Consider the following 14,772-nt stretch of genomic DNA (forward strand, 5'->3'; position numbering starts at 1 on the left):
GGATGTCAACGCATCAAGCGATGCGTTGATTCCCAAGCTGACAACACTAGCGGGCCCTCCAGCGGTAGTGCGTTCATAAATAATAGAGAGTTTTAGTATAGCGTTTTAGCTGTAGCGTTAACGTTTTGCGGGCCGCAATCGCGAACGGATAGCGCCTCGTTATGCTACGGTTAGCGTGCCCGCTAACGCTATGGGCGCGCTAAAGTGGTGCTTTCCGCTGTACTAAAACTCCCTAATGTCCCCTGTCACAAAACGAACTCACTGCCACTCTCCCCGAGTTAAAACCTCCGGCCACGGTTGTCACCCCTTCCAGGTTGTCACCCGATCCCGCTGACACTGGCCGGGCTGTCGTCCACGCCGAGGCTTTCAGCTGCTACCAGTGACGCGACGTTGCTGGCTGCTGAAAACGGCTACCGCAGCTGGTCTTCGGATGAAGAAGTAACACAAAAGTGGCACTTAAATATACTAGCAGTTACAAAGTGGACATGCGAAACCTAAAACGGATTCAACACTACGTCACCACGCTGCTGCTACATCAAATTGGTTACAAAAAAAGAGCCCCGTTTATCCGACGTCGGAAAATACTGGGCGATGTGGCTGGGCGAATGGACATCGTTAGAACAAAAAATAGTGAAGAAAGTTCGAACATTGCGTATCCTGAATGAACCTACGCTACATCTCACTACAGTGAGTGCACAGGCGTCCTTACCTCGGAATTAAAGACAAAAATATCGTGAGAAAAAAAATGTCGTTCCTTGAAAGCATAAACACCACCGATACCATCCGATGAGGAAGGAATGACGAGTGTAAGAATTATCTGGGCCAGCTGTACCCAGAAAGGAAAGGGGAACAAACTAAAAATGCCCGCTAACCGCTAGGCTGATAAAAGTGAAATAACCGGAACATAACGCAAGGCAGTTCTTATTTCATAGAAGCGGTAGCATAAGCGACAAACTGACGAGCCATGTCAGCCACTAGACGAGCGTAATAAAGATCACGACGCCATCGCAAGGTATTCCAGGGAGAGTTACGGACCGGAAAAAGTGGCAACTGGCGTTCTAATGCATGTACCTAGGAACCAATTGCACTCGCGTTCGTACGCCGAAATCGCTATTAACGGTGGAGTGTTTAGCGTCTTTCCCGTTAATTTCCGGTTAATAGGTAAGTCGCAGCGAAGTTTACAAAAAAAAAAAAAAACGTTTTGACAATTTCAGTCCGCTCTACCCATTCAAATACATCGGCTCTTGAGGGGGAAGCACGGTCCCGACAAACGACACAACTCGCGTTCTCCTACCTGTGCCGTGACGGAAACTGCACCCCCTTTGACCGCTGAGACGACCTCGTAACCGTGCTGAGTGCCACCTCATTCACCGTCATACACCATTAGAAATGCAGGTTTGAAACGAATGACGCGTCACAGCCGCTACCGAAGCTGTTCCAGGGGCCGAACGGTGTTTGGGGAGACCAAACTGTCTTCAGACAAGTCGTCATACGAATTTCTTCAAGCAAATCAGAGCGCGACGGCGCGCTAAAAGAAAACTGCGCGGTATGCAGTTTCACTACACTCATAAGCTGAGAAATACGCTGCTAAGTTGCAATTTGAAAGCCACCGTAATTTTGTATCTAGCAATCATTCAATCACGAATCGCAACCTTGGTGATTCTACCACCTCGCATAAACATGATCTAGTTCTCGCTGTCACAGCTTAGAACATTGAGAAAGATACGTATGCGCGTATCTTCGCGCACTTATCACTGTGTCACTATCCCTGCACCGTAAATACATCTCCTAACACCAGTGAACAACCGGTCATAGCAGCACGCTGTGTCCGTTATTTTTTGGGCCACATTTAACGCGGTTCGAAACTGACCAAATTACAGCCCAAACCACATTTTATATCAATGCAAAGCGTTGGTTAAACGGTCGTCGATCGAACTCATAGCCCGAACGTGCTGCGAACCTTGCCAGAGACAAAACGTCATATGTAAATACGTGCACACGGTTATGCGGCAGACGTTGCTCGGCGTTAAGGCGATAGCACCGGCCCTTGCTGGCGAGGAGAGTAATTAGCGGGCCAGTAATGGGAACGCCGAGCGTTACCACACTCGTTTTACCTCTATTTCCGTAGCGCTTTAGCGCGCGCGAGGTCAGGAAACGAGTTCATGGTCCCGTTGTTGAACCAACCAGGGAACGGCGTTGGAGTCCTCTCTCTTTTCGGGGGCTGCACTAGAATGCCGCAGAGTTCTCTTGGCGATCACTGTAAAGTTCTACAACACGCTGTCACAAGACGACGACGAAGAGGAAAGTGCAGCGTAGCGGTGTGCACCTACCCTCGAACAAAGAAGAAGCGGTGGGTGGCGCGTTGCCTGGCGCAGTCTGTGCGATGGCTACATTGTACATAAAGTAAATTGACCGCTTCACCTCATCGTTCGTCTCATATTTGTACTGCCGCCACGTAACAGTACCGCTGACACACTACACTGATTGAATAGCCAGCCAGCCAGGCATACAATGCAACAACCCTCATTAGACACTCAAAAGACGGAGCAACGTTCCCGTTGCTCTTAAAGGAACCACGAGACAAAATACAAGTTTGTTTTATCCGAAGGATTTGGTGCTTTATAGTGCCCCCAGCGCTTGTCCGGAAGCCAGTGACGCTTTATTCACGGAGAAATTAATCGATTTAAGTTAAAATTTTGATTCTCCGCCAAATCGCGTGTTTCGTGACGTCTGCCATGACGTCACAAGGAAGGGCCTTCAAGCGAAATTCAAGTGCCCTGTGCAGTTTGCAGCGTACTGCGGAGCCTTGTTTGCCGCCAGTTCTCCTAGATGGCGCCACCATACTGCTCCGCACCGCTGTTCATATTTGCTTGGTTTTTGAACGTATTTGCACCTGGCTTGTTTTGGTTACGGTAGGTAGTAATCGTTTCGTGAAATATAGGGCATGTTCGACAAACAGGGTCACGTAAGACAATGTCGCTTACGCCAATTGGCCAGTGTCGTGTTAGATAACCACAAAGCGCCGCACTGCTGTGCAGCTAAAATAAGCATAGTGCACGCCGTACCAACAGCAGTACGCACAGGTACTTTTATGTTTACGTGTGCCTTCGTAACTTCCACTGTTTCCCCCACTCTTCTTGACACTTTAAAATGAATATGCATTACACTTACGCGAAAATAGCTCGTTCTGCAAGCTTATAAGCATTGCGTAACTTGGGTTCGCTTTTGCCAGCCTCAGCCAATCGCACGGCAGTGCATATGACGTCAAATGTTCTAGTGCGGGAAATTAGTTAGTGAGGCGCATGGCTGTTCGTTTTTTTCCAAGTTAAATAGTTTATTCGAGCTAAGTTTATGTTAAAAGTGGTGTCGGTATGATTCTAACGAGACAACCCTTCGAATGAACCAAACTTGTGTTTTGTCTGCATGGCTCCTTTACTCTTACACCTGCTCGTAGCGTTTGCTTGTAGGTTGATCTCCCTGCCGTTACTGCACTGCCGCCGTTCGTTAACTGTCTCAGCACCACAACACAATGTTATTTTTTTTTATTCCAGACACTATCAGTTCCAGCTGCAAGCCAACATAACTACTTGAACGTGCGGTAGATTTGTAAGGTGCCAGCCAATCGCACGAGTTCGGACTTCAGCGTCACAAGTTCAGTGCGGGAAAGTAGCTCGTGAGTCGCCACCCGTTCTACTTTTTACTACGTAAGTTATTCGACTGAAGCTCTCGTTACACTGATTCCGGGTGTTACTTTCACCCGGCAATCTTCAGATTCTAGCGAACTGCACGACAATCCTCCTGTGGGCATATCTAAAGGAGTATGCAGAGGTAAAGTGCCGCTACCACACTGAATCTTGTTACTAGCACTCCGACGTGTTCACACGGGCTGCAAGACTCCCGGAACGCGTCCGCGCGTTCTCGTCAGTGACTGGACATTGCCCTACGCTCCTTGCTCAGGAGGCGACGCAAAGGCGCGCGGCGAAAACGACAACCTTTGCGGCGGGGAAGGCCTCGACCGGACGGCTTGATGAGCACGCGGCGGACGTCGCCGAGCACATGCTGCACCTGTTGCGGCCGCTGGGACACCAGCCGCGGCGGCAGCAGTAGGCGCGTCGGCGACACAGGGAGGACGCAGTTCCCGTCGCCTCAGCAGCCGCGCCCGCCATGCTGCCGGGGCCGGAATCGGATAATCACCGCGCTGTCTGCCGAATGACCCGGCTTACGAGAGCGCGATGATGAAAGCAGCGTCACATGTCAGTTCATGACGGATTAGTGAGACGGCAATGCCTGCGCGCACACATTTGTTAGCAATTGCTCTCTTTCCCTCTCTACGGCTCTCCAAGCGGATCGCGGCAAGCCGTTCCTGCCTTGCGACTGTCCGCCGTAAAAGCGAAACGGTGCTCGACTGCCACAGCAGGGCACACAACACGGCAGGATCACAGGCCGACTAATTCCTGGACAATTTCGCCAGTCAACGCAACTGTCCTCACCGCTGACCGAAGCGAACGGTGACAACAGCGTTGTGGCTGCCGGACCTGAACCCTCCCCCCCCCCCTCGGCCGCTTAGAAACTCCTCGGCCGCGCAGACGTGCACTGATCGGCACAGTGACGGAGTAAAACAGAGAACGCGACTACAGCAGCCCGGCCAGCAAGCAGCAGCAGCAGCGCGCATTCCGGTGAGCCGTCCCCAGCAAGTGGCGGCGTCGACAGTAAATTCCGCTTTATTGCCGCCGCTCGTGCGACGCCGCGCGGGAGGCACCTGCGACGACTTTTCGCCCAGCAGCCTTCGAAACAGAGGGCATCTGACCGGCGGACTGGGACGCAGGTGTTGAAAACGCGCGCGCGCTGCATCCGGCCGCGTGGCCGACCGGGCTCCGCGTGCCGGTTTCATCGCACGCCGCGGGAGCCCGCGGCACCCTCCCGCTTGAGAAATGGCACGAAACCGGCCTGACGGCTACATTGCGTCGCGATGATAGTGCGCCCGCTCGGATCGCTAAAAGCCACGCACCCGTTCTCGCCACCCATCGGGCCTCGGACGGATCTCGCAGGCGCATCTCTGTAAACCCGCAGCACTTTTATCCGGCCTGTGGCCAGCCGTGTGGAACAGGGCGCGTTGTGGGCTAGACTAGAACGAAGAACCGATTTGCGGCGCGATCTCTCCGATTACATCCAGTAAAGAACGAACCATCCATTCGCACCCCCTATGCTTCCCTCAAACGGCGGTAAGACCAAAAGAATGGCAAGCATTGGCTTGGAAGCCCACTGAAAGACGACGATTACGGCGGCTATTTCGAGGACAACGAAAGTTCTTACAAACGCCGGATAAACAAACGCCAAACAGTGAGTGGTTCGCTTCGAAGCAGCAACGCCGACACCCGCACCGATTAAGCCCTTCGGACTGATCAATCGGCGAACCGTAGCGGATTAATCCTCATGACAAAGAGTACAGCCTAAACACTGCAACGTACGTACTGGAGGATACCGCTTAATTGGAAACTGTCTTTAGGGTACGAAACGCCGAACCATAACCGTACAAAAAAGTTACACAGAAACGCCTGCAGCCGCAATGCTTCGTGTCATTAATTTTGTCAGGTGCTCTGTGCGGGATGCTACGCACGAACGGAGTGTATGTACTTCCAACACAAGAGAAAGAGTGGAATTGACGTATAAACATCTTACTGGCGCGGATTATCCGGTTAGCAAGTAAGGGACCCCCCCCCCCTCCCTCCTTGCAAACCTGTTTTCCAGAAACGAGAGACCTAATGCGAATTCCGTAAGCTATCAGCAAGAAGACGAAATGCTCGGCGATCACAGGAACGACGCAGCCAATGGGGGCAGTTATGTCGTGGCAAGGACGACTTTCTAACTGTTAATCGGCTGAAAAAGTAAACGCCTAATAAATCTTCGATTAGTTAAATCGGGGCGGACTAACAGCGCCACCACGTGAGACACACACGCAGCAAAAAAATAGCCACAGGAGACTTGTCACAACGCACGCGGAGTCGAGAGGCGGTGTAGAGCTTCTTTAGCGCGTCAGATGCGCCGGCTTACGAGAGAAGTTCCCGACTGTAAAATTTTAAAAAGAACATTGCGACTTTCGCATGGCGCTAAAGGGACCCTGCAACCCTTCTGTCAACTTTTCCGAAGTCGTAACGCTCGCAGAACGTAGTAAACCGACACATCCAGCACTTAGAGATAAGGGGCCGCAAAGTACCTCAGCCAAAAATTACTGCTCTATGCCCATCAGATAACTTGGAAACTTGTTCAAAAGACGCCTCTTTTCCCAGACTTGGATTTCTTTGAACGGTCGAATGGCGTCATTACAGCGATGTAGCAGCTATTGGCCGGCTTACCTTCAGTTGCAGCAACGAACGCATTCGATAGTCACTTTAAAAAATCATGCACCCCTGCGTCAAACGACGACGACGGCAGAACGCGAATCTTTCTCGTGACGGATTCTTTGGTTGTCTTCCGAGTTTGCACGGAGTTTCGACCATGTCGAAATGGAGGGTGTGCGAGTGTGCGGGTGTGTGAGTGTGTGTTAACTTGTAAATATGCCCCTCTCTCCCCTGTGTTCTGCAAATATGTCACCTCTATCATCTGTCTCTCCTCTCTATGAATCTGTCATTCTCTGCCCCAACTCCCACACCAGCAGGCGTTCCGGTGTCCACCCCTAGGTGTGACAATTTACGCCTGCTGGTGGTCTTTCCTTTTTCTTGACAATAAATTCATCCATTCATTCATTCATGGAGCAATCGGACAGACCCCGGCTTCATAACGCGAGGGACCAAGGTTCGATTTCGGCTAATGAAGCTTTTTTTTTTTTCTTTCACTTCACGCACGATCATTCATCATCGTCGTCAGAGAAAGTTGGCTTTCCCGCAGGGCGTTTTCGCGTTAAAGACGCCATCAGTGAGAACACTACAGCTTCGCTTTAAAAGAAAACCACAAAATCAAAGAAGACACGGAAGGCCTATCTGCTACGACGAGAAAATCACGCGCTGCCGCTCCGTGGTTGCGATAAATGCAACCTTGGCAGTGCTTCCAGTTGAAAAGGAGAGTGAAAGCGTTCATCGGAAGTGTTGCAGAGTACCTTTGAGAAATGCGCGCGACGCAGCTCAGTGCTAGTTCTCACTGCCCGGAGTGCATGGCGCTAGAAAAGCAAAAAGAGAAAGATGACGACTGCGTCAAGGAAAGGTGATGAGCACTAAGACCGGCGCAAGAAACCACATCAATGCAGCAGCAACAGTAGCCAGAGTAAACTTCATTTTCGTGGCAACACACCTGTGGATGATGCACGACCATCCAACCCTCGCTTCAAGCAGTGATCATTTTCGGCATGCGTACAGTTCTTTTAGATGGAGGGAACGATGCGCCACAGTCACATCTCATAGTTTTCCAAAGCGTTTTTCGGAGGACAGACGCTATTTATTTGCTTTCAAATACGAGATGCGTCTTCTGGCTACATATGCTTCTTCAGTGAGTGGCTTCGAGGCGGGTGCATTGGGCGTTAAGCGAACGCGTGCCATGGAAGCTAGGCGCAGCTGTGCGCGACTTATTTCTCGATAATCATTCACGCGTGCGGCCTTGGAGGTCGTTAGAGGCCACTCGTCATCCGAGCCCGCTCAGAAAAGCAGCACTGACGAGTGGCCTCCCAGACCGCACGTGTCCAACTCACAGCGCTGCCAGTAACAAGGGCCACGGGCCACCGGGGAGCCTCTGAACATCCGTGCGTTTAAGACGACCTATATATATCACTGGGCCCTAATCGCATAGAGTATTTTACGAAGCTTGTTTTACAGACCGGTCATTCAACAATTTCCATCACCTCTCGGCCCAAACAGCCTATGTAACTACTTATAACCGAATATCAGTGGGCGCTGCGACTCTGCAGGCTAAAAAGAACCGAAGCCTTGTCGCTGCGGTAAGTGGAGAACGAATGTGAAAAGATGAGCCACTGCAGCAGCAAAGCAAGTTCACTCCATTAGCACGGGACGTGTCTTTTTGGTGGTTCGTTGTGTGCCAGTTTTGACTTCAGATCGGTACTTCCTCAACTGGTGATTCCATACACTGAATCAACCAGCGTTACGCCATTATCGATGCTTCCGTACGCCTTCCACGAGTCTCAACAAATACAACGCACGTGTACCACGCTCTTTACCGGCATCTTGGAAACATTGAAGCCTTCGGCACCCGAATGCGCGACATTTCGCACGAATGCGGCAAACCAGTCTACATCTCGACCTATAACAGCCGCTCGTATCGTTCCCAGAACTCGAGTCCTAAGTGAAGTTGGTTACAGGCTGTTGTAGCATTGGCCCCATCTCGCTACACACAAACAAGTGTCCAGTTACGGCCATTTCATCTCTAAGTGGCCACATGGTTTACCGCAGTAAACTTGAGAATGTGACATCACTGACGATTAAATGTAGCTGTCTCTAGCACTCGGCGAAATAATACAGCAGTGTTCAAGGTCAACCCCAGTCTGTGCAGACGACCCATCAGGAACGACGGAGCACGAGAATATCTCCCCGGCTCCTACAGACGGTTCGCAGTGCAAGTTTTTTTTCTCCACCGGCGGTACAGGCCGCGGTGGTAACCACGCGCAGGGGGGTTGGCAACTGCGACGCAGCTGGGTAAGGCAAGAGCGATTAAACCGGAAATGGACGTTAATTAGCGGGGGCACGCTGGATGCTCGGCGCGGGCTGGCCGGGTGCGTCCGATTCGGGCGACGGAGGGGTCGCCCGGTCGGGACGTTTCTCCGGCTCCCTTTGTGCAGGAGGCTCCGCTCTCGACGGCGGCTGGCCCCCATTTCGCGGGGCCCCCTCCTCTTTCTTTTCCGTGACCCTTCTCTTGTTTTGCGGCCCCCCTCGCCCCTCCCGGCGGCGGCAGCCGACTGCTGGGCCGTCCGACTGCCGCCGCGAGGGCGAGAGAGACCTCGAATCGACGAAACCAGTTTTTCAAAGAGCAGCACCAACGCAAACAAAACGGCGCACGGACGCGTACGCGAGTACAAATGGGAAAGGAAAATACCGTCAAAAAAGTGACGCCGATCGTCGTCGAAAGAAAGACGAAAAATACTGTATACAAATGAGGAAAAACGGACGCGCCTAATGACGAGGGAGTTCGCAAGAAACGTGCGAGCGTGCACACAACCCGTAGCGGCATGCTCGTCGCCAGCGTACCGGCCAAATCGGCGCGCGATCGCGCGCTGCGAAGTTTGCCCGCACCGAACAGGATATGGGCATACTCGCTAATATGATCCTCTAACAGTCAATCCAGCCTAACAGTCAATCCAGCACCACAAACAAAATTAAAGAAAACCGGTGCAGCCACGTTCTCCCCGTTATCGAACCGCATGACATACACCGACGTGATGTCACACGTGAAAGGCACAGGGCGAGGGCGCAGGTAACAAAACATGCCCAATTACAGTGACAAGGACATAGGTGAACAATTACCGGACAGCCAAACAAGCCCTTCGTTTACGCGCCTTCGAGTAAAGGCTCGTCGTGGTACGTTGCTGCCGCAGATTCATGACGTATTTCGAAAGAACGGCGGGGCCGGCCGCGCAACTCTTTCGCAGACGCACAGGCGGGTCTTACGAAATTCGCGGGTGAACAGCGACTGCAGCCGGAGCGAGCGGCCGCGGAGTCCCGGCGACCGCGATAGCATAGCGAGCGCCGCGGCAGCCTACCTTTCGCGATCACAAATGCGCTCTGCCGCGAAAAAGAAGGCGAGTGGCGGCTACAATCAATAAGCACAACAAACACGCCTCGGCTAACGATCAAATCAATAGCTGTAGCCGGCCGACGCAGACAAGCACAATCAATACGCGAAAAGAAAGGCTCAGCAGCCCGCACCGAAGTGCGTTTTCGAGTGCGGCGGCGTCCGTTCGGAGGTGCACGACGCGACATCGGCGTCGTTGTGCATCTTCAGACGGGACCCGCAAGCACCCCGCAAGCCTCTACCAAGCAGCCAAAGGCAGCGAGAATTGGTTCTACTCACTGTTGTGGGTTCCGCGTCGGCGTCCAATGATCGTAATCCTAAGCGGCTACCGCGGACGACAATGGAATGGGCTCTCGACGTTGGGCGACAAAGACGCGAGCTAGCATGAGCGAAGCGACCACACGCACTGTGCGCCCGGGCGTTGCATCGCGGACCAACGCGTCGCCTCCCGGCCTTACCGGAAGTCCTTCGCCCAAAACGAGAGAGGAGAAGTCTTCGCAATGCGCGGAAGCCCGACGGCGGCCCGTTGCGGCGCTAGTGCGAAGCTCTCAGATGAGTAAATTCTCCGCACCGGCGGCGGCTGCGACGACTCCCGCCTCGGTAGAGTGAACTAGCCTCGGCGAGGTAGAGCCGCGCGTTTGAGAAGTTTCTCGCTTGCGCTGCCCCCTGGGCCATAAGTGCCCGTTTATGGCTTTCTTATTTGAGCGAGACACGTTTACCCGAGAAAACAATGCCGTTGTTAGCTGCACGTAAGCATCAGTTGCTGGTTTAATGAAAAGAGGGAAGGGCTTTAGTGGGCATCGTGGTGTAACCCGATTCCCTACTGCTTACCAAAAAGGAATCATAAACCCTCTGCCACAACTCCTTGTCTTGGTGAAACGTGTATGATATATATTTCGTTTCATCCCCCATTGTGTATGTTTGCCGTTTACAAAACGTGCATTGTGTTGTACGAAGTGTGTGTTTTATTGTGGAGAATATCTGATGCGTGTATTGTGTTCACTGCTGATTGTGGCGGAACTGTGAGCAGGATCATGCTGTGGCGGGAAGGCGGATGAACAACCGGCGCTATTTATTTATTTATTTATTTATTTATTTATTCCTTCGGGCATGTATGATCATTTCCTTACAAAGTTTGCTTCTAGCATTATCCTGCAGGTTTTTTAGATGCATTCCTACAGCTACTCCACTACAAAAGCATAGTTCCACTCCTACCATTGAGTAACTAAACTATGAGCAGGATTAGGGTCTTGCGGGTAGGCCGAAAAAAATACGCGTCCTGAATAGGGGTGGGTGATTGGTCGATTAACATTCCGATTAATCGAATAATGCTTTAGGCGCGATTAATTTTTTTAATCGCTTAATCGCTTGAAGTGTAGTGCGCCACGGGAGAAAGGCCTGCTTTCTTCAACCCTGCGTGCGACTCGGCGTTTTTTTTTTTCGTTTTTTTTTTTTTTTTGCGTTCCACGTACCAGCCGTCTCCTTTCCATTAGCGGTCACCACCCTCAACTACCATGTTGCTTTTGTCCAGATCGTCGCTGTCAGTTCCGCAGGCGAAGGGGGAACGCCGTACTGTTCCCGCCGCGCAGCTCTGAGCGGAAAATGCTCTTTGGGGGCTCGTTTAACCGAAACAACATGCTTCCGCATCGGGGAACCCTCCCAGCGGAGGGGATCGGCGGCGGCTGTTTGAAGAATTTACACTCTGAAAGAGTAGATTGCTCAGCACTTTTGCACGCTGGCCAACGAACCCTGTGTCCCAAGATGTTTTCCCAAAAAGACCGCCCGCGACGATCTCCGTCTCCAGCGAGAAAGCTGTGAGATGCGCTTGCCGACAACAGCACTCGCTAGTGGGGACTCACTTGTGTCGAGACGTGGCTATGCGCTGTAGATTGGCGCCTTTGAACTTTTTCGTGTCACGCGTTTTTGCGTCTCGTAAATTATCCATGGACCTCCCGGGAACAGAGCTGCCTTTGATGCCTGCCGCGCATGCGCTTTCCTGGTTGCGCTCAGCTGCTGGTGGCATTCTACTTTTAATGTTCGGCCGGTGCCGACATGGACAGCTATACCAGCATAAAAGGCAAACTCGCAGGGAAATTCGGAATGAAAGTAAATTGTAGGGGCGAAGTTTGCAATCCGAAGCAAGCTCATTGCCTACAATGCAAAAATGCGTTTACCTACTCTGGAAGTGTCAGCTCGCTTCCATACCATGCACTTGCCAGCGAAGCATCCCGGGCAGCCACGGCAGCAGGAATCCTCGCAGAAAACGCAGACCACAATCGACGCCTACACCGCAAGGCCCCTTTCATCGACGAAGGAAGAAAGCATCGCACAAGCCCTTACTACCTGGATTGTGTCTTCTAGCCGTCCTCTAAGCATTGTTGAAGATGACGGATTATCGAACGTTCTAAAAATTGCCTCAGGTTCACCATGCTACCAGCCTCCGTCCCGTCGGGCAGTGGGTGCTAGGGTGGATGCCTTATACAACAGTAAGAAATCCGACGTTCAAGCGGAACTCTCTACTGCCAATTTCATCAGCTTAACGGCTGACTTCTGGACTTCTGTGGCCAACGATGCCTACCTCGGTGTGGCGGCTCATTGGATAGACGATGACTGGTTGCTCCGATCAGCAACACTCCAGGTGAGACATGCTCCGGAGCGGCACACGGCGGATCAATGTGCCAGTGAAATATTGGAGGCTGCCATAGAGTGGGGCATAGATGCTAAAGTGGGAGCTGTGTGCACGGATAATGCCCGAAACATCTGCCTTGGGCTGGAGGAAGCGAACTTTCAGAATTTGAAGCGCGCAGCTCATACTTTGCAGCTCTGTGTACAGAAGACGCTCGTCGTAACTAGCGTGGAACGGCTTCTTGTGGTTTGTCGACGCGTTGTGTGTCATTTTAAGCTCAGCTCAAGTTACCGGGCGACCGGGCGGTTCTTTCAAATCATGCAAGTGACCTTGGTATGCCCAGAAAGAAGCTTCAGCAAGACATCTCTACGCGCTGGAACAGAACATACGTGATGATAAACAGTCTGATTGAGCTCAAGGAACCCTTCCGCCGCGCCATGGAAGACGCGACTGGCAGCAAGACAATCACTACGCACATCACAGATGTCGAATGGGATATGTTGGAGCAGCTTCTGGATACGCTCAAACCGCTGCTTGATGTGACCGAACTCCTAGGAGGAGACAAGTACGTAACGCGGTCCGTGCTCATCCCTGCCTTGAAGCTACTCAAGAATGCCATGACCACGAACTACTGTGACCCCGCTTTTATCTGCCGCTTCAAGGCCATGCTGGTGGATTCCGTCGAAGAAAAGCTCCTTGCGTGGCCGCATTACAGTGATTACGAGGTGGCCATCTCTTGATCCGCGATACAAGAGCCTCGCTTGCATCGACAGAGATCGCCGCGAACATATGGGGGAAAGACTTTCTCAGCTAGCCACCAAGCCATCCGCCACGCCCACTGACAATACCCCCAACAAAAAGCGAAAGTATCATTTTGTGACCGAAAGGGAAGAGCAAAGCATACCTTGCCAGGTGTCGTTATACGGCTCTGTGGCAGAAGTAGCCGACAACGATTTGGATCCTTTGGAGTGGTGGAGGGTGCAGAGCTTTCTCCTTCCGGAATTAGCACCTGTTGTAAAAATGCTGCTGTGTGTTCCGGTAACCTCAACGCCATGCGAGCGTGTTTTCAGCATAGCCGGGATGACTCTCTGCTGCCTGAAAATGTTAACAAGCTTCTTTGTCTCCGCAACTGGATGAATTATCATTGATTGTCTAAAACGATTTGTACAAACTAGCATCGACAACGTTTAAATAAAAACTGAACATTCTTTGTCTTTCAAGCCTTATTTATCTAAATGAACACATCCGATTAATCGATTAATTAACCAATTAAAGGCAGCCGATTAATCGGATTAAAATTTTTGATCAACGCCCAGCCCTAGTCCTGAATATTTCTAGAGTGCCGTGATACTTTTGTCGTGAACCTCTTGCTCATTTTCTGATTTCTCTCGTTTCTGCTCTCTAGTATTGCAGGCTCTGGGGAAGGGTACCTCTGGCCTCTTAATTACCCGAGTTTAAGTACGTCCCTAACGTTAAATAACAAAACTAGGACCTGGATCTGGCTGGCGGAGAAGTGCCAGTCCTGAATCTTTCTAAGAGTACACTCTAAACTTTTTTTCCTCCCATATACTCCCTAGAGGTTCTTTTTTGCCTGTCCTCTAGTGGTCCTCCTTGTAGGAGTTTTTTTACTACATGGAACAGGGAGGTTTTGTTTACCTCCTCAAAACAGGGCGTTTTTAGGTTATAGAAAGGAGGTATTTAGGGAGTGTTAAGAAATATTCGGGAGAATTTAAGGTCAAAATGGAGTATTCTTTAATTCCTGAAGGGCGTTTTTAAGTGATGTTTATGGAATTTTTAGGGGGTTGAATAGGAGCCTATTATGGCTCCCTTTGGAAGTACTTATGTTAGTTTAGGGGCGTTTTTAGGAGGTTCAAGGGAAGCATTTACTTCTTTTGAATGGAGTTTTACGAAAGCTTGGGGAGTTTTGTAGGCCTTCCGAAAGGAGGTTTTCAAGGCCACAAGGGAGAATTTCTAGTTCCCTGCGGGAGTACTGATTTCACACGGTTTTTCTCGATTTCAGGTTTATTTCAAACGAACTTTCGCAGACAATTAAGTTTACATGGTACATGGTGTACACAAGGAGGTTCCGAAATAAATACTTATGGCGACCTCATATTAGAAATCACAAATGGTACATTGCTAAATAACACGCCAGTTACGAATTGAAGACAGCAATACGATGCTAGTTGAACAAACCGTGGAAACAATATTACTACAAGAACTGGAAATACGCGAAAAACAAAGATAGGCACAAACACAACCGCATGGTAAGTGAAATCATTATATAATACTAGCGGATCGAGAACGCGTCAGTACTTATCAGAACTTATCAGTACGCATCAGCGCTCAGTACACAAAGTGAAGAAAAAATGGTTGCAGTGGTTTACAAAAAAAAAAAAATTCAGTAGGTGCTGAAA

The 14,772-nt window shown here is 50.9% G+C and overlaps 1 protein-coding gene and 1 pseudogene across 1 annotated transcript in view; one reads left to right on the forward strand and one right to left on the reverse strand.

Annotated features, from left to right (window-relative positions):
* The window catches only part of LOC144141166 (uncharacterized), a 204,317-nt gene extending 194,125 nt beyond the window's left edge, over positions 1-10,192 (reverse strand). Inside the window, 1 exon segment of the mRNA XM_077672720.1 lies at positions 10,008-10,192. The gene's annotated coding sequence lies outside the window, so the exon portion shown is untranslated.
* A 1,589-nt stretch (positions 10,193-11,781) lies between these two features.
* Positions 11,782-13,503, forward strand: LOC144156358 (E3 SUMO-protein ligase ZBED1-like; annotated as a pseudogene).
* The last annotated feature ends 1,269 nt before the right edge of the window (positions 13,504-14,772 follow it).

Source organism: Haemaphysalis longicornis, unplaced genomic scaffold (assembly GCF_048455015.1).
Source record: "Haemaphysalis longicornis isolate Haplotype H1 unplaced genomic scaffold, Haemaphysalis longicornis Haplotype H1 scaffold_1, whole genome shotgun sequence".
Taxonomy (NCBI): domain Eukaryota; kingdom Metazoa; phylum Arthropoda; class Arachnida; order Ixodida; family Ixodidae; genus Haemaphysalis; species Haemaphysalis longicornis.